At 31.7% G+C, this 22122-nt stretch overlaps 1 protein-coding gene across 1 annotated transcript in view; it reads left to right on the top strand.

Annotated features, from left to right (window-relative positions):
* Positions 1-22122, top strand: part of LOC106470511 (LIM domain-containing protein unc-97-like) — an 80666-nt gene that overhangs the window by 18346 nt on the left and 40198 nt on the right. The gene's annotated exons all lie outside the window — the stretch shown is intronic.

Here is a 22122-nt window from a genome sequence, read left to right as displayed (position 1 = left end):
TTGCACCGTCATACTAATCTATCTTTGGTTTGTTGAGTAATGAATAAATTATATTAAATCAACTAAGGCGGGAACTAAGGTCTTCTAATATGAATCGTTCAATCTTCATGGCTCATTCTCATAGTGTTATAACGAATACGATTCAATTTTATTTTGGTTTCTCAAAATGACGGTGGAAGAACTTGCTTTTCATTAAGGCCTTATCTAAGTTATTTAACAATGATAAAAAAGAGAAATAAAACATCTTTCGGTAGAAAAAGACCCAATTTTTTCTTCACGACCTCAATTCCTGAATCTGAATTTCTGTTTTCTAGAACGTTAAAATGCACAAGCTTGGTTCTTTAGAAAAAGTTGCAAAAAATCTTGTTACTTATTTCTTTATTATACAACATCACTTTTTTAACATAATTAGAAACTGAAAATAATTATTTGTTTGAAAACTTAAACAGGTATAACAAGCAATAGGACGTAATAAAACGTTTTTGGTTTGGTTTATTTGACGAGTCTCTTCTGACGAGAATTGTCACAACTATTGCTTAAGTTTATGATAATATCACTAGAAAATACTTAATTGCCTAAAATTCTTAATTATCATGTTTTCTTTTGATATATCAGTTTTCTTCAAATATATTTGTGAAATGCTGAAACATACTATAATTTTCAACCTTTCGCTTATATGAAACCAGCTCTATATCTAAGTGGGGGTTGTTCAAATGTGGTTTTATACAGTATCCTTATTTAGATTATGTGTAAGATGTTTGATATCAAGATATAGACTTTTATGGCAAAGAAAAATGTAAACTGCGAAAAACAAAAACATATAATGAAGATCAGTTTAAACCCTTAACTCACAAGAGTGATGTTTATTCTGTTTTGTAGATCTTCGATCTCATTCTTATCTTCTTGTATTTTAAGTTCATGCCCCGTGGTTACTTTGTTCTGTCTCAGCTATTAGGGACAGCATTAGCCAGTTCTATTTCAGAGCTTAGATTATGACGTTAACCAGTTCTATTTTAGAGCTTAGAGGATAACATTAACCAGTTCTCTTTTAGAGTTTAGATGATGGCATATGGCTGACTGGCCAAAGCTTTATCTATGACACTAAACTTACGGCGTTCTATCACTGCAAGTGGTTGAGCTTTCGTGAAGGTCATTTAATGTGAATGGCGGGAAAAAAACTTTATATTAGAATTATGACATAATATGACTGCAGGTGATTCGAAGATCTATGAAGGTGCCATATTAATTGTGATAAAAGAGTAGCCCAAGAGTTGGCGGTGGGTGGTGATGACTAGCTGCCTTCCCTCTAGTCTTTCACTGCTAAATTAGGGATGGCTAGCGCTGATAGCGCTGATTGCCCTCGTGTAGCTTAGCGCGAAATTCAAAACAAACAAACAATCATAGATAACGATATTCGAAATGTTTCCGTAGATCAATTCCTCTCACAAATGGAAAGATTTTGAAAACATTGTTTTTTTAAGAAATAACGCATATCATCTATCGCTGTAGCTAACAGTAGTATTTATTTCAGGAATAGTGAAACTTTTTGAAACACACATATTCTGAGCACTTACCACGCGATTCACTGACCAAACATTGACCTTTATACCTTGATAACAAGCTTTCCAAAGAGTTTAAATCTGGGCTAGTTCAGAATATATAGGAAGTCAATTATTCTAACTGAAGATCGCCCAAATGTAACATTGTTCTTAACATATAAATCATAAATTGGTAAATCTTACCATAAGATAGATAATAATATTCTAAATGTACGACTTTAATTCTATCACAAGTATATATTTGTGTTTTAATTTGTACAAAATAACACATGTTTAGACAAGCGTTTCGAATAAGCCGAACGAGATTATTCATTTTATAAAGAAGAAAAACAAATCTGTTTTTTTCTTTTCATGATTTCTCAAACATGGCAGTTGAAATCTTCAAATCAATGATATAAAAGATACAAAGTTTATAAAATTTTGGACTGTTTAATAAATTACTTATTTTCTTTTACAAATTAACTTTAGTGACTTTCATAGAACTTCTGAACATTTTCTACGACATGTACATATTGGGACAGTTACGTGTGTTTTGCCGTTCACACTTATCCAGTGTGACGCAACAAAACTTAAAAACTAGCTTAAAAACTGAGCTAATTGGCAGGATATATTGTATTTTGTTCATCAAACTAATATTGTGCATTTTTATATTAGGTCGTAAACCTAGATCTGTGATATTAGGCTTAATAGCAGAATATACGTCTTATGATCTATATAGTACTAATGCATACTAAAATTCCATTCATCCAACGTTTGTTGATAAAACACAAGAGCTGTGATAGTTGAGCTAGTTTACATCATATGATGGTCTGTAGTTCTAATTAGAAGTAAAATTTTATATATTTTTATAACAATAATAACAATAGAGCAACTATAATTAGCTAATTTGCTAAAGATTCTGTGTTATGAGCCGTAGCTCTAATTCAGAATTATTGTATAGCTATTCTACGTTCTTTGGAACTCAGTAGAAAAAAAATTATAAATGGCATAATAAACTAGTTTACAAGAATTAGGAACATACTTTTGGCCATTGGACGAATTTGGATAATTAATAGAAAATACCAAAGTTGTGATATTTAGGTACTTTATACGTTAATATATATTTCGGTCTGTTGCATTAATTGGGTAAAAGCTTTTGATTATTTTACATCCTTTGAAATTGGAGACTGGTATTTAGCTACTATGCAAGAGGGAGACTATATTTGTACAACTGAATATCAGTTTTTTAATATAAATTGAGACTAAACGTTTGATTATTCTACATTCTTTGATAAATAATCAAGAAACTGGAGCTGTCGTATTTAGTTACTTTACAAGAGAGACTGTATTTCGGTCTCTAGTATTAATTGAGATTAAACTCTTAATTACTGCACGATCTTTGATAATTAAACAAGAAACTGGAGTTGCGACATTTAGTTATTTTAGTATTAACTGAGTCAAAAATTATGATTCTTTTACATTATATGATGGTTTGACAATTTACAGGAGAAACTCTATTTACACCAAAATTTGATTATTGTACATTCTTTCATAATTAATCAAGAGACTGGAGCCTGATATTTTGCTACTTTGCGGGAGAGGCTATATTTCGGACAGTAATATCAATTTAGACTAAACCTTTGATTATTGTACATGCTTTGATAATCAATGAAAAACTGGAGTTTTTATATTTTGCTAATTTCAGTAGAGATTGTATCATAGTGTGTAGTATTAATTGAGACTAAATTTTTGATTATTCTACATTCTTTGATCATAAATGAAGAAATCGGAGTTGTGATATTTAGTTACTTTGCAAGATAGACACTTATCGGTCTGTTGTATGAATTGAGACTAAACATTTGATTATTCCACATTCTTTGATAATTAATGGAGAATGTGGAACTGTGGTATTTAGCAACTTTAGAGGGAAAACTGTATTTCGGCCTGTAGTATTCATTAACACTAAACTCTTGATTGTTTTACATTCTATGATAATTAATCAAGAAACTAGAGCTATGAGGGTTAGCTAATTTAGCTACTTTACAGGAGAGACTGTATTTCGGCCTGTAGTATTCATTGACACTAAACTCTTGATGGTTTTACATTCTATGATAATTAATCAAGAAACTAGAGCTATGATGGTCAGCTAATTTAGCTACTTTACAGGAGAGACTGTATTTCGGTCTATAGTATTTATTTAGACTTAACTTTTAATTATTCTTCACTCTTTGATAATTAATGGACAATCTGGGATTGTGGTATTTAGCAACATTGCAGGAGAGACTGTAATTCAGTGTGTAATGGTAATTGAGACAAAATTGTTTATTCTTTTACATTATTTTGTAATTAATCAAGAGACTGGAGGTGTGATAGTTTGCTACTTTACAGAAGAACTTATATTATTATTGTATTAGTATTAATTGTGACTAAAATATAATTATTGTATATTCTTCCAAAATTGTTAAAGAAATTGGAGCATGACATTTGGCTCCTTATCAGGAGGGAATATTTTTAAGTCTTTAGTATTAATTGAGACTAAACCTTTGATTATTGCATTTTTTGATAATCAATAAAGATGGAGTTTGATAGTTTGCTTACTTTACAGTAGAGACTGTATTTCGGTGTGTATTATTAATTCAATCTAAAATTTGATTATTTTACATTCGTTCATAATTAATAAAGAAACTGGAGCATGACATTTGGCTATTTTGTATGAGGTAATTTATTTAGGTCTCTAGTATTAATTGAGACTAAACATTTCATTATAGCTTTCTTTGATTATTTGATAATTAATGAAGGAACTGTAGTTGTGATATATATAGGTATCTTACAGAAGAAACTGTATTTCGGTCTGTAGTATTAATTTAGACTTAACATTTGATTATTCTACACTCTTTGATAATTAATGAAGAATCTTTAACTGTGGTATTTGGTAACTTTACAGGAGAGACGGTGTGCAGTGTTAATTCAGTATAAAGTTTTGGTTATTCTACATTCTTTGATAATTAATGAAGAATCTTTACCTGTGGTATTTGGCAACTTTACAGGTAAAACAGTAATTGAGCCTGTCGTATTAATTGAAACTAAAATGTGATTATTTTACCTTCTTTCATAATTAATAAAGAAATTGTAGCCCAATATTTCGCCACTTTCAGGAGAGACTATAATTTAAAATGTAGTAGTAATTGGTTTTTGTTTTGTTTATTCTAGAATAAAGCAGACGTGGGTTATCCACCGTCGAATATCGAACCCCGGATTGTGGAGTTGTAACTCCGTAGACTATCCCATCGGGAGACAGTATTCATTAGTTAATACCTTTGATTAATGTATATTCTTTGATGATTAATCAAGAAACTGGAGCTGTGATATTTAGCTATTTTAAATGAGAGACTGCATTTCTCTTTGTACTGTTAACAGAGACTGAACTTTCGATTATTGTATATTCCTTCGTGATCAATCAAGAAACCGCAGCTGTAATACCTAGCTAATTTACAGGATAGACTATATATAACGTCATTTGATTATAGTACTTGATTTGATAATCAGTTAATAAACTGGAGTTTTGATATTTAGCTACTTAACAGGAGAGGCTGTATTTCGGTTTGTAGTATTAATTGAGACTAAACCTTTGATTATTGTACATTCCTTGATAGTTAACCAAGAAACTGGAATTGTGATATTTAGCTACTAAACAGGAGAGACTGTATTTCGGTCTATAGTATTAATTGAGATTAAACTTTTGATTTTTATAAATTATTTGATAATTAATCAAGAAACTGGAGCTGTGATAATTAACTACTTTACAGAAAAAACTGTATTTCGGTGTGTAGTATCAATTGAGAGTAAAAATGTATTATTTTACATTCTTTGATAATCCACCAAGAAACCAGAGCTGTGATATTTAACTAATGGACATTTTATATTGTACTGCAATATTTAGTACTTATCCCAACTAAAATTCCGTTTATTCGACATTTTTGATACTTGATTAATCAAGAAACTAGACTTATGATACTTGCCCCCTGCTGGGATAGAGGTAAGTCTCCGGATTTACAACGCTAAAATCAGGAGTTCGATTCCCCTCAGTGAACTGAGCAGATAGTCTGATGTGACTTTGCTATAAGAAAAACACACGTCTATGATAATTCCCTAGTCACAAAAACAGAATGTATTACAGTATTTGTTACAATTTCATACTACTATTAAGAGTATTCTACATTGTTTGGTACTTAGTCAAGAACTTAACTAGTCGATAGGAGAGATTGTATTGTGGTCTATAGTACAAACTGTGGCTATAAATTTGATTATTTTACGTTATTTGATACTTCGTCGGTCAGAAAATTGGAGGTGTTATGTGATGTTAGTAGACAGTTTATTTGGAGGTTTCTCGGTGACTCAGAAGTTGATTTTCGGATTTATAATCATGGGTTCGATACTTCGCAGTTAACAGTATTTGTGTATTGTGTAGTTTCCTCTAAGACAACAACTACAGACTAAAGTAGAGATTTAATTTTTATTTTTAATTATTCGAATTAGACAATCAAAAAACTGGAGTTGTGTTAGTTCTGTAGTTGACAAATCAAACTTTATTATAGTTTCTACTGCTACTAAATCAGACAACTAATTTGATTATACTATGTGCTTTAATACTTAGTTTCTGTCAGTGCACTAGAGCTGTGATACTTAGTTTGCATGAGAGAGTGCATTACTGTTTATAGTGCTAATTCTGACTAAAAGTTTAATAATTATAAGTAACTTCATATTTCATCAGGCAAGATACTAGAACTGTGATGCAAAACTTGGAGACACTGCATTACAGTCCCTCAGTGGGTCAGTGGTATGTTTATGACGTTAAACTCCGGGGTACGATTCCGTGCCAAAGATAGAGAGTATGGAGCCTATAGTATAATTTTGCGCTACACGTTGCGACAACGACCGTATTTCGTTCTGTAGTACAAATTCAGACTAAAATATGATTATTATTCTTCTTTGTAAAGAAATTAAGGCTGTGATATTTCTCTAGCTGAAAAACAGAAGAATGTATTACGCTCTGTATTACTAATACAGTCTGACATTTTATGTTCTTTGTGAGGCAATAAACGTTATGACAGCTAATTGACAGGAGAGATATTATTAGTCTGTAGTATTAATTCTATTTATTCTACGTTCTTTGATACTTACCAAGAAACTAAAGCTACTTTTTGTCAGGAATCTGTAATACTTTCCTTGGCGAAAGAATGAAATGTTTTTCGTTCTGTAGTTCTAAGCCAGTCAAAAAGTTTGATTTGTACTACATATTTTAATACTTACTTAGTTAGTCAAGAAACTAGATGTGTGATTCTTAGCTAGTTGACACGAAAGACTGTGTTATGTTCCCGCGGTAAGTCAACGGCTAGTTTACGGATTGACATATTACAATCCTGGGTTCGATTCCATGTGTTAGAGGCATCCCAGAAGTCATTTTGTGAAGCTTTGCGATAAAACAACAAGGAAACGAATGTATTAAGGTCTATAGTATGTATTCATTTTAAATCAAGATTCAGACTGGATTTTTCTTTCTTCTATCTACGTACTAGATACTTGATACTGAGCGAATTGATAAGAGAGGCTATGTTCGAGGTTTTTGTTCTAATTCAGCCTACAATTTCGTTTATTATACGTCTTTGATACTTAGTAAAGAAACTACTTAGGTAGTCGACAGGAGAGATAGTTTTGCAGTCTGTATAATAAATTCTAACCAACAGTTTGATTATTCTACGTTATTTGACATTTCGTCAGTCACAAAACTAAAGATATGAGAGATTGTCATACGGTCTGTAGTATTTATTTAGGCTCAATTTTTGATTAAACTACGTTCTTTAATACTTAGTTAGTGTATCAACTAGAACTATGATACTTAGGTAGTTAACATGAGATACTGTATGACGGTCAATAGTTTGTTTGTTTGTTTTTGAATTTCGCGCAAAGCTACATGAGGCCTATCTGCTCTAGCCGTCCCTAATTTAGCAGTGTAAGACTAGAGGGAAGGCAGCTAGTCATCACCACCAACCACCAACTCTTGGGCTACTCTTTTACCAACGAATAGTGGGATTGGCCGTCACATTATAATGCCCCCACGGGTGAAAGAGCGAGCATGTTTAGTGGGACTGGGATTCGAACCCGCGACCCCCTGATTGCGAGTCGAGCGCCCTAACCACCTGGCCATGCCGGGCCGCCAGTCAATAGTACTAATTCGTTCTTATAGCATAATTATTCTACGTTATTTGATACTTAATGAATCTGTTTAACATAGTTTAATTCACGTATTAAAATCTTTGTTACTGATAATTCTATTGAAAAAGCTTATTTCAGAATTTATCTTATTCTTTATGAATACTTTTTAAATAATTACTGGCATTTATCAACATCTATTTTTAGCTATTTTAAATGTTTAAACATTCTGCAATATAATACTCAGTAAGTCTCAGTATCAGTGCATTAAAAAAATTAGCATTTGTCTTGTTGTAAGTATTGTTCGTCCATGAATAGGACTTTTTTTCCAGCGTTCGCAAAGAAGTCGACTTTCATTATATTTGTTATTCTGGGATAAATATCAGAATGGCTTTATCTATATTAACAAGTCCTTATTTTCAAGTGCCTGTTTCAGTTCTTTTATTCTGTCAAAAGTACTCCAGGCATGCCATTTTCGTTAAAGGGATCATTTTATTTATATATGGTTTGGCTACGTAAACGAAAACTTAATATACCTGTGAAAATTGAAGTTACAATAAAATCATGAACAACTCTTTAATAAGGCTACATGTCAGTAAAGTCGTTCTTTTTGTAGTTTAACAATGACTGAGCCTGAAGTGCAAATTCAATATATTTATTTAACTTGAAATTCATTATAGATCTTTGTGACAGCAATCTTCACTTGCATCATTTCACATATTGGATGTACATGTATGCGTATATATATATATATATTGTGTCTAGCGACAAATCTAATGTGGAATAAAATTTACATCAAAAAACTGGAGCATGCAGGATCTTAGGGGAGCTTTACTATGTAGAATGTAAGATTCGGGACCATAAGGGAGCTTTAAAACGTAGATTGTAGGATGCAAGACCATAAGGGAGTTTTACCACGTAGATTTTAGGATGCAAGGCCATAAGAGAGCTTTATCACGTAGATTTTAGGATGCAAGGCCATAAGAGAGCTTCACCACGTAAATTGTAGGCTGCAAAACAATAAAGGAGCTTAACCACGTAGATTCATAGTGTTTATACTCCATGCCTCTAATCTTTTGTAATTAAACACACTTACAAGTTTCTACTAAACCTTCTAAGTATATAAAGTTTTTATAGATAGTGTACTTGCATTATCACCTGTAAAATCTTTATGTCTTTAACTGTCAACATATGTCCCTTAGATCTCTCTTATAACCATCAGCACATGTCCCTTAGATTTCTCCTATAACTGTCAGCGTATGTCCCTTAGACGATACAGTGTTGACATTTTTTCTGTATCCAAGCTATACTCAAGTAATGTGATCTATCCTATAACTGTCAGCTATGTCCCTTAGACGATAGTGTTGACATTATTTCTGTATCCAAGCTATACTCAAGTAATGTGATCTATCCTATAACTGTCAGCATATGTTTCTGAGACGATAAAGTGTTGACATTATTTCTGTATCCAAGCTATACTCAAGTAATGTGATCTATCCTATAACTGTCAGCATATGTCCCTGAGACGATAAAGTGTTGACATTTTTTCTGTATCCAAGCCATACTCAAGTAATGTGATCTATCCTATAACTGTCAGCATATGTTACTGAGACGATAAAGTCCAAGCCATACTCAAGTAATGTGATCTATCCTATAACTGGCAGCATGTGTCCCTGAGACGATAAAGTGTTGACATTTTTTCTGTATCCAAGCCATACTCAAGTAATGTGATCTATCCTATAACTGTCAGCATGTGTCCCTGAGACGATAAAGTGTTGACATTATTTCTGTATCCAAACTATACTCAAGTAATGTGATCTCTCAAGATGGATAAAAAATAGGTTTTTGTATTTATGTTATATTTCAATCTTTTCCTTTATTTATAGAAATGTTACACTTTTCCGAGCTACAAAACCAGCATTTCCTTTTTCAGAAATACTTTATATTCAGTTTATAGACCGATCAGACTAAGTCGATAACTTTCAGTATTCTGTAGAAACAGAAACGTCCCATAAGGTTAGAATAAACGGAATTTCACTGTTTCTTTTTTTCTATAAGCTGTTGTCAGTTGTCATTCTTAATATTCCACGTTTGGAGCAAAGCCTTGCGGACGGTCGGCGCATTGTGGGCATTCATCGGCCTATGTACATGTATTCCCACTGGGCCAAAGAGGCCGTCCGCTTAAAAATAGACCCCACGTCAGTACAGGGACAAGCCTCTACTTAAATCACGGTCTGGTGCGCAATGAATTATTTAAAATAGGGATCTCCGTCTCTTCTCATTCGTTTTCGCCTTCGAGCTTCTGGGGATGGGTTGCTAACTGAAAGGTTAAGTTAATATTAAACAGATAAGATCACGCTGACTGCAGAAGACCAGTAGATTTCGGACAATCTCGATAAATACCTCAACAGCCAAAGCTACATTTCTGTGGCCGCCGCTTCAGTGCGTAAGTTTCCTATTTTTATTGTCCATACTAATCTGCCACTTGGGATACTTGCTAGGTTTTGCTCTACTATATTGGGTTGGATGACTGTGTGGAAGTGTCAGGTTACACTTTAACTGCGGATGGATTTAAAGCTCATCCTTTCAGCAGGAATGAAATGTGAGGTCGGCACGGTTTGCTGTCGACATCTCCAGAGATGCATGTGTAGTAGCAATACTAGCGTTTTTAATGAAAATTAAACAGACGCTTACCTTGACGGAACCAGTTGAAAAACTTTCTTATAATTTTTGGCTGTAACAGAAACTTCAAAACAGTATAAAATCGTATAACAATCCTCTAGAAATACGATTGTATTTTGATTGTATATATGTTTAACAGCCTCTCTGGAAATTGAGTAGAAATACGATTGTATTTTGATTGTATATAAGTTTAACAGCCTCTCTGGAAATTGAGGGACTGCTAAGTTGATTGGCAACAAACAAATTCTATCCAAACTTAAAGAATAGTCTTTATCTGATAATTTTTCGATAATTCAGAGAATATATAAAACCAACCAGGTGAAGCCCCTGAAACTTACTTATTCAACCTTCGTTTCACTAGATTTCAGTTTTAGCGGGAAATAGAACGGACGAATACACCAATATTTCAATTCAAATGTGTCTTCATTAGCTCTGCTTCTGTTTATATTAATAACAGTTCGCCTGTTAAATGATGTGACGAACACTGCATGTAGAACTGTAATGGCTGATGGCTTAAGTAAATCGTTATTTGTTTTCTGTTTGATAAAACGTAATTAGAATGGTTTGATAAAGGTCGTGGTATAATGATTTTAAAAAGTATAAGTGATAAAGTGGTTTAATAAAGGTCTTGGTATAGTTATTTTAAAAGTATAATTAATAGAGTGGTTTGATAAAGGTCTTGGTATAGTTATTTTAAAAATTATAATTAATAGAGTGGTTTAATAAAGGTCTTGGTATAGTTATTTTAAAAGTATAATTAATAGAGTGGTTTGATAAAGGTCTTGGTATAGTTATTTTTAAAGTATAATTAATAGAGTGGTTTGATAAAGGTCTTGGTATAGTTATTTTAAAAAGTATAATTAATAGAGTGGTTTGATAAAGGTCTTGGTATAGTTATTTTAAAAAGTATAATTAATAGAGTGGTTTGGATAAAGGTCTTGGTATAGTTATTTTAAAAAGTATAAGTAATACAGTGGTTTAATAAAGGTCTTGGTATAATTATTTTAAAAAGTATAATTAGTAGAGTGGTTTTGGTATAGTTATTTTAAAAAATTATAATTAATAGAATGGTTTGTTAATATATAGCTATTCTTTTTTTCGAAAAAAAACATTTGAATAAACTACCTATAAAGTCTAACTTTTAGGATTACACAAACATGCCTTCTGAGAAAAAGAAAAACTATTAGTTTTGTTGTAATGCTGATGTCAAGTGGTTTCGTTGTAAGATATTTTCATTAGTGTTGGCCTTCTTGGCAAAGTTCATTTGTTCAGTTGAACAGAGATGGATGCAGCCAACTGTCTGATAAAACTGTACTGACTGTTCGCGCCCTTTAGAGTAATACAAATTATACGTCGTTTAGGGCGCGGGTACTCGTACTCGGCATGTATAATAGTAATAATAACGACAATGGTAAAAAATAAAATCAATAACTCTGCAGTTACTGTGATATTTAACAGTGCTTGTCAAATTTCTAATTGTTTTAACTGTATTTCTTTGGGAGTCAAAGCTCAACCAAAATGTGAAGAAAATATGGAACGATTTTGTATTCTGTAAACTTTATGGAAAGGATAAATCTAGTCAAGGCCCTGCCTTTGTAGGTATTTTTGTCGCCATTGAACTTTTAACATACCCGCTTTGTGTTATTTTAAAAGAGGCGTCTTTTTGGCTGTGTCTTCCTGTCTTGTTTATGTTATCTGCTTAACAATACGAGCTATTTTTAATATATTATTTATCACGTAGGTGTTACTTCAACCTGGATGCAACACTCTTTTAAATATGAATCAAATGTTACTATTTTGATTGTATCTCCCCCTGTTCGAGAAAATTGGGTCATAATTCATCAAAAAAGTGCATCAAATTAATATTTTATGTAACAAACCGACCTACTTATTTACACAGGAAAGGCTGTAACTATTCAATGCTAATTTACCAGATTCTACTGCACCTAGCCATTGTTTAAGAATACGATCAGGATTGGACATACTGTGCTGTAAGTTGATAGATGTGTCAGACTATGTAAGTGCTCAAGAAAGCTGACACTAACTCCAGTATACTGTTATGGGTGTCTTGCTGCTATCATTGTCCTGGTACTTGAAAAGTGATGATAGAATAAGAGTTTGCCACGAAAATCTAGCACTTCGGTATAAGTTTTCATTGTTATTTTGAAGAGCATTTGATTTTGCTAAACAAAAATACTGATATGTACTTCTTAGGTGAAAAGTCAAATTAGTTTGTTAATATACTTTCTAAAAGAATCACTTTACAAATTAACACATAATACTTGTTTATTAACTATTGGTTAGCATAGTTAATTCATATAATTATAGGAGAGACGTGACTGGTCAGTCCAATCACAACCAACACATCATTGTCTAATGTCATCATAATCAATATGTGATTGTTTGATATCAACAAAGTCGAGATACAGTTCGTTAATATAGTTCGACATTTCTTTTCGTTGAAAGACACAAAGATAAATACATGTAATAACGAACTCTAGATTAACGAACAGATAAATATTTTATCAGAATTGTATTAACTAATAAACATCATTTACATTGTGACTAAATATTCCGTATCGCAGATGGTTAGGTTATATAGCCAAACACATTCAAAACGTTGTACCGATAAACACGGGCCGGGCGTGACCTAGTGGTTAACGTGCTTGAACTGCGAGGTTGAGGGTTCAAAGTTCACGTTCCTGTGCCGCAAATACGCGTTTCGCACTTTGGGACCGTGGGAATACTATTCACTCGAACAATATTAGCCTAAGAATTGGCAGTGGGTACCATTCACTGTTGCCCTCCCAGTGGTTCAGTGGTAAGTGTTTAAGTTTCTAACGCTAAAAACCGGGTTTCGATACCTGTGGTGGGCACAACACAGGTAGCCCATTGTGCATAACAACAAACAAACAAACAATAGTTGCCTTCACTTTAGTCTAATAGTTCAAAATAAGGCACGGGCAATACTCAAATAGCCCGTCATGATGTCGATTCACTTTTGAGTGTGACGTCAATGGACGTCGAAACACGTAGAGTGCCTTTGAAAACCGTTGATTGATTTAGAATAAATATTTTGATTGTATATTAAATAGCGTTGATCATTTGAGTATTTTAATATATTGGATTTGTTATTACAACGATCAAAAATATAATTTCGTTGAATATTTCAATCCTTATGGATAATATAAAATAAATAATATAACATTTTATACTACCAAGAGAAAATTGAACCATATTTAAAAAACAGTTAAAAAGAAATTAGGTACACTTTGAGCTTTCTACAAAAAACTATATATTCTATAAAATATATGAAAAAAGAAATGTCGATCATAGTCCTTATGAAGTGTTATATACATTTACTCAAATGTCATGTGATTTCCATGAGAATTATGTTTTAATAAATTTCAAGACTAATAGTTTTATATTCTAAAGATAGTGAGCATTCGGAAGACTTTACAATATAATATAAAAATCCTACCGATTTAGGTAAAAGAATTATTCTTAAGTATTCAAATGTATGTCAATGTGGGTATCATGAAACAACACTGACACAAAATTTATTAACAATGTTTTAAAGATTATGATTTAAATCGTTATAAAATAGGGACAAATGAAAATGGTAATTAATCTCTACGCGAGATAAATAATGTTTCAGTTAAATTATTTGAAATAGATGGTCTTCATCTAGAATTTGGCATTAAATTTGCAAAGTCGAGGTTAAAAATCATATTAGCTCAAAATTATCTTATTGTCTTATCTAAAGGAAAACTGTACAAAACATTAGGATTTCAACGAAAAATTTATTATGATCAAGAACAGAGAGGGAAACATGAAATTAGAGGTGTAGACGATATTCACATTCATTGTAATATTATCAATAGGGTATTGTATAATAATGAGTTTGGCGTTAATTTGTATTCTGACTGGAAGTTTACTTACAATTGAAGAAACAAATTCAATACAGATCAAATTTTATTTATACCATAAGAATGACAATTGCAGTTCAAAACGATCATGCAATGGACTTGAGCAAATAATGAGTCGTATATAAATTACATTTAAGTAATGATGAATGAATTATATCAAACATCATTTATTTGCAAAAAGTCGGAGATATTATGGAAAAGTATTTCAAATAAAGTTCTTGAAGTTTTAGGGAAGAGAGCAAAAGATATTATTTTGGATAAATAATCTCAAGCATAATATGAAACTGGCCTTAAAAGATTTTAATTATAAATAACTGGAGAGAATCTGGATCTAAAGAATGTATTTAATTATTATAAAAACATTATAGAAAGTTTTGATTACAAAAAACATCGCGAAGATTAAGTCACTAATGATGAAAAGAGTCAGCTAAATATGAATTCAACTTTAGATATATACACAATGACATATAATATTCTGATGATTATATTTGTCTGATATTAAAAATTACGAAGCAAGGTGGTTCCTCAATTGAAACATATAATATAACACTCGTCAATGCAGGAAATATTTTTATAAGAGCCGAATAACATAACGGTAAAACTTTGATTAAAAAATTAATTACCTTGTTTCGTTCATCATTTAAAATAATTAATAAATCACGGATGATTACAGCACAAGCGAAGCATCTTATATGGTCTTCTGTACCGATACTTCAGAAACCCCAAGTAAGCAGATTTTAACATCTGAGGCGATGGATTAACAACGTTGGGTGGTGAGGATGGTAAGGATGAAACTGATAACTTGGTAACAACATTTAAACACAATGTCTCATACAATGAAGGGTTTGCAAAATGTGTAATCTAAAAAAAATGGTAATAAAATAAAATTATGCATACCAATTAAACAATATATTGGATTCTTTAACGTAAATATTTAAGAAAAATTATTACAAATATCGATGTGATATTTGTTTTTTCTAGAAATAGAAGTAATGACAGGACTTATACTGATGTAGATAATGAAAATTATAAAGTTTTTAAATGTATTATTTCTTTATGATTACCTAATATTAAACTGTACCTCAAACAATAAGCGGAATATAGTAGTTTTGCTTTAAAGCCCCAAGCTGATGTTGAAATCAACTTCAATGGTTATTAAAAGCGATGTTCAGAATAGATCAAACGGTACATGTATTGTAAACACAAGTGAAGAAATCAGAAACATTTAAGTTCTCCCAGTTTAAAGATAAAGAAAATAATGAAAAACGAAAACAATGCGATTTTTGATCATCTTGACATATTAAGAACGTGACTTAGAACTAATAATGATAAATATCACTGAAAGTTAGAACGCTTCGTTCAGAGATGGAGAATTGGATTATTCTAGATATTATTCAGATTTGTTAATAGCTGGCTAGATATTATCAATACAGAAACTAGCTGTTTATTAAGATATACCAATTACGGTCTTATCTGAAACAGTTTTAAATTAACTGATGCTACTAATTATATATGTAGGATTCAGTAACAGTGCAAACAAAATAACAATTCCAGAGAGGGAGGAATAGGTCTACATTGAACTTGACCCTCCCTGGTCCAAAACATGGACCGAATCCCGATGATGAAGAATAATAATAATATTGAAAACGAAAACAATTAAACAATGTTGAAGAGGTAACTGATGATAATGACGCTATTAAATTGTCTTTAATGGGAGACTATGTTCATAGTAAAACCAAAATCGATGACAGATCTCTGAATAATATTCTTAATAACAATAAAAACGGTTTATATGTACAGAAAGGATTGCTATTAGTCAATTATAATTTTGATGCTGATAACAAATATGTAAAAGAACCGATAGCACAAACTGTTAACAAGAGTATGTGTAGAAAACCCATTTTTTCAAGTTAATTAAAAGTATTATAAACAAAAAGAAGGTTGTTATGTGACCTTTACATGGACGTGTTTGAAACTAAAGCTTTATGTAAAGCTAAGTTTAAGCCATAGTTTGGATAAGTTATGTAGATGACACAATCTTGGTGTGGCGACATGACAACAGTAAGCTACGAGAATTTTCTAATTATTTAAATAATAAAGAACCTTCAATTCAATTCACGTATGAAACTAAAGAAAATAATAGCTTACATTTTCTAGAAGTCAAAAAAGAAATAGATGGTAACTTGGATACACCAGTTTATAGAAAATCGTTTGCTGTTGTCATACCGCCACACAAGGAATCATGTCATGAAAACGCAAAAAAAATCTCTGCTTTTTACATATGTTTACACAGCTTTAAAAATATGTTCAAGACGGGAATATTTAAGTAACTAACTGTTACTAATTAAGTATGTAGCTGTTGAAAGAGGATTTGTACCAGATATAGTAGCTAGAGTATTTATGAAATTTACCAAAGGTTCAATGTTAGTTAAAATATTATGTTAAGATATATTTATGAAAAGAAAACAAAAGAAACTGTTTACCTTATATTCCAGAATTAACGAGTCAATTATTTAAAGCATTTAAGGAGAAACAAAATTTTTATCTTGTCATCAAACCTATAAATAAGATTAAAGAATTGTTAGGAAATATTAAAGATAAAACATAATTAAAAAAGAAAACTGGGATTTACAAAATAGAATGTGAATATTGCTCAAACTAAAAGGAATTTATGATTAAAATTACTGGCACATAGAAAACTCAGTTATTGCAGAACACATAAAAACAACACAACATACAATTTAATAGGAGAAAAACTACAATTTTAGCTCACCCCTTTAACTTTAAATGGCAGAGAATCACTGGAAATAAATAAAAAAGCGAAGTATTAAATAGAGATGAAGGGTCATCAAGTCAGTGCATTGATATTTGGCGTGATGTGATGTAAAGCTTGACCAAGGAACTATGTAAATAACAATGCAACGTAATATCACACAACTGGGGAAAAAAGTATAAATTATTGTGTCTTGTAAATAACTCCTAAAGTCGGTGTCGAAACGTATATGTAAAGCGTGCTTTTAAAGCAGAAGCCGTTAACGGCTTCAAACAATTTTTAAAATTGTATAAATATAAAACGTTGATTTTAATTATTTATTAAATTTTATCTGTTTCAGTATTAGTAGCTTTACTTGCCTTACTATTTGGAGGCTGACGTTTTTATTTACCAAACCAGCTGATTTTGACTCAAACTAAACCACTTTCGTATTGATTCGTTGAGCTATATTAAAGCAGGTTAGTGCTGATTATTATCTACTTGATTCGCTTATTTCAGCACAATCTATTTAAACCATAAAGATGCTTTCGAACTGATCATTTGATTTGACGAGCTGTTTATTGTTAGTAGCTCAGCTAACTTGCTAATAATAGTTGGAATTCTTATTTCGAAATTGACGATCCACTCATTCAGGTACTTCAGTAATTCCGTCTATTTTTTTTTTCAAATTTGGCTGTAGCAACAGTTGTACCTTGACATTGGGTCAAATTTGTCCAAATTTTCTATAGTAACTGTAACTCGACTCATTATCTCAGAATAGTTAGTTTCAAGAGGATTTAACAGAAATATTATTGTGACTTGTTTGCATAGTGAAGTCTTCACAGCATAAGTGTTTCAGTGCTCTGAATCGAACTTAATAGGATTTCTATGCAGAGATTCTCAAGTATGTCTTAATTGTGACGTTCAGTTTGTAAATTCTGTATACAATGTAATTTCAAGTGGGAACCTTGGTCCTATTTTTAGTTATTTATACAGTGACTAACAGCTTTACTGAAATCCTATACCATTCGTAGAATGCAAAATGTACTTATAATTTGATATATCAGGTGGTCGCTTAAGGCCTTTAAAGGCAGAGATGTAGATATATAATTGTTTGAAAGAGAATCAGTGAGAGCAAGGATCTCGCTCTATGTTTCAAAAGGATGGTAATGAATGACTGACTGAATAGTAGAATCATATTTATAACAAACTGTGTTTTGTTTATACCCGTAGTTTAAAGACGTCTGTTGTATTGTCTATGACCACTGGCTATCAAAGGGAATTACGTTTGTGAAAATCTGTGGCCTACAATCATTGGCAACTGGCCGAAAAAGATATGAATGGTCAGACTTGTAGAATTCAAAAGACGTCAAACTGTGTCCTAGCTAGCCAATTCCTTCAATAATGGACATAATTAAACTATATCGTAACCACACCTTACAAAAGACATTACAAAACTTGTAACAGCAACCAATGACAGTCTAAAACTACGTATCTCGGTGTTTAGAGTGTAAACTGTGGACAGTGAATGACAACAAGCATTTGATGTGGTCTGATGAGTTGCCGTTCAATCTTTACTTATGCTGAAAGTAGATTACAAATATAGAAAACATCATGTTTGTGACACCTGATCATACATGTGTTGATTTTAAGATTGCAAGATGCTGGAGATGGTATGATGAAGAGGGGAAGTTCTTATGTCAAGGGTTGGGTGATTTAAGTTTTTCATAATGGCGAGTAGTATCCAGAGTGAAGATTGTTGGTTATCGGATCCATCCATAAGGAAATGAGATCTTCGAAAAATATTCTTTAAGAAATTATTGTTATGCGATCCACCATCATGCCCATTTGAAAGTCGGAGAGATTCTTGTTCGTATCGATTGTTTTCCTTACTAGTCATGACATGACTACATTTCTACATTACAGGACAAGCATATGCTTGATACACCACATGACCAGTATATTTTTCTTTTGCAAATAAGTGGAGTATTCTACGAAAGCGCGAGAGGCCCTAATAAGGTAGTCATTCAGTTTTAAATGATAGGTGGGGTTTTTTCTGCCTTTTTGAGTTAAATACATATGCACGTATTCATAATGTTTGTCTGCTCTTTAAACATTTGATTATATAATATCATATGAGCGTTGAATTTGTGCAAAAGAAATTCTAAACAACTTACAACTGAAATAAGGAATTATCATTCACAGGCTTTCGAAAGTGTTCATGATAATGAATTACAAGTTAAAAGCCCCAAAACAAAAGAATAATAATTGCGCAATCACTTTCAACAGTAGACCTGATGAAAATCTTTTGGAATTAGGAGCCTCTATACATTTTTATATTTTCAACAGATTTTAAACAAGAACTCGTATTTTAATTGGTATTTTAGAATCATAATACAAATAGTATGAAAGAACACAAAGTTCAAATAATCTTCTACCACAAGTCTAACACTAAGTTGAAATAAGTTTCTACCACAAGTCTAACACTAAGTTCAAATAAGTTTCTACCACAAGTCTAACACTAAGCTCAAATAAGTTTCTACCAAAAGTCTAACACTAAGTTCAAATATGTTTCTACCAAAAGTTTAACACTAAGTTCAAATAAGTTTTACCACAAATCTAACACTAAGTTCAAATAAGTTTTTACCAGAAGTCTAACACTAAGTTCAAATAAGTTTCTACCACAAGTCTAACACTAAGTTCAAATAAGTTTTTACCACAAGTCTAACACTAAGTTCAAATAAGTTTTACCACAAGTCTTACACTAAGTTTTATTTTTTAATTTGTAACAGTTACATTATTACAAATTTAATTGTTTATTGTATATTCAATAGTGCATCTTTCTTTTGCATCACGTTAAGATAGTCCGTAATAACTTTCATTAGTATATATTGAAGAGAGTTTCATTGTGAAATTTCTGCAGTCTCCATTCATCTCAATACGTTTATTTTTTTAATTCAAAATAAAACGTTTATTTTCAGTTTGTTTGTTTTAGCACCAAGTTTCTCAGTGAGCTATCTGTGCTACATCCGTTATGGGGATCAAACCCAAAGTTTTATAATCTCTTAACTTATTGTTCAGTCACCGGGAGACTTTATTATTAGTTCATAGGTAATCTTATTTAACGAACCGAAGCATCAATACTAAACCCTAACGTGTTTCACTAAACATAATTACGTTATTTTATTTATTTATTTAGAGGTTTAAAAATTATTTTCAATTATAGTGAGATATATTTCGCTTCTAGAAGTTGGGATGATTTAATATATTTTAGAGCTTCAATTTTCTTTAAACTCCACGCCAAAATTATTACTAATTAATATTCTATATCATATTATGTATTTAGATGCTAATATCTATATCTCTAACATGAATCAAGAAACTACACACTCACGCCAAAATTGTTAGTAATTAATATTCTATATCATATTATGTATTTAGGTGCTAATATCTATATCTCTAACATGAAACAAGAAACTACACTAATAGCAGTTTATTATATTAAATAAAACAGTATTTCTTATTAGTATTATTGGCATTACACTTGGATCTGGTGTTTCAGTAAGCATACTCTGAGATTCAAAAATTGTGTCTCCACGATGTTGTTCTTGTTCCTTGCGAACGATGGAGTGCTTGATTAAAAGAGGAGTGTTGTACAGAAACCCGAATTGTCAAAGAAAATTTTCCTTCTGACGTAAAGAAGTAAATTAGAAAATAGAAGCTTTTGAGTGCATTTGAACCAGTTTTCAATTTTTGTATCTAAAACTGTTGGCAGCCAAAGCTTACCGGTTTCACTGTTCTACTCCATGTTGGTATTTTTATAGATTGCTCTTTAAAGCACATGTTACATTTTTGTAACTTCTTGGCACTAACTATTCATAAGCTGATACTTGGAACGTAACCAAATATTTATCATGTTACTAAAAATGATTCACTCACACTATTCTATTTATTTAAACAAGTGTTGCCCCCTTAACTTCTTCATTCTCTTACGAAAATCAAGTAACTCTGTCTCTATTTTAAAACATTAAAATTATTTTCTCTCCTTTCAAATCTTTCTACTGCAAGACATGATTCATAGTCTATTTTTCGTTTTGGCTGGTATATATATTTAAGCATTTTGTCACTGCACTTATGTATTAATTTTAATTTTCTTTGAATTATTTGTAATATATATTTATGTCTAAACACTTAAAACATATTATGAAATTTATTCTTAAAAAATCCACGTTCTCATTCGTAAAAGTGTTTTTCTAAATTAAAGTAATAGTGTAATGACAGTAGTGACATAAAATGACTTTAGGTTAAATCATTTTTATTTATGTTACTATGTATATCTTCACTGAATCATCAACATTCTTTAAAAAATGCTAAACTACATATCACTCATTGTTTATCTTTGTGTTGTTAAACACAAAACTACACAATGGGCTAAGGCTATTTCTGATCTACCCAACGTGGGTATCGAAACCCAAATTTTAGCATTATAATCCTTCAGACTTATCGCGGGGCCTGGCAACGTCTGGTGGCTAGAGCGCTTGACTCACAATATGTGAGTTGCGGGTTCGAATCCTCGTCACCGAACGTGCTCATCCTTTCAGCTGTTGGGGCATTATAAAGTGATAGTCAATCCCACTATTCGGTGGTAAAAGAGTAACCAAGAGTCGGCAGTGGGTGATGTTGAATAACTGTCTACCCTCTAGTCTATCACTGCTAAATTAGGAATGGCTAGCGCAAATAGCCCTCGAAATTCAAAACAAGCCAAACCGAACTTACCGTTGAGACACAAAAACAAACAAATTTATTCAACATGCCATCAGAAATACTTAAAATATCATTAAGAGCTGGGTGTAGAAAGCGGGTAACAGAAAGCACACCTACCGCCACTACTTTGGCTGCCACCTCTTAATACAAAGTCACCCTGACCATCGCACAGTGTATACCATTGTTAAACCTAATACAAAACTTTTGGTGAGGTAATAATGAATACTGTAATAATATGTTATGTTAT

This window comes from Limulus polyphemus, unplaced genomic scaffold (genome assembly GCF_000517525.1).
Source record: "Limulus polyphemus unplaced genomic scaffold, Limulus_polyphemus-2.1.2 Scaffold4053, whole genome shotgun sequence".
Lineage (NCBI taxonomy): Eukaryota > Metazoa > Arthropoda > Merostomata > Xiphosura > Limulidae > Limulus > Limulus polyphemus.
This window is presented reverse-complemented; position numbering and strand designations above follow the sequence as displayed.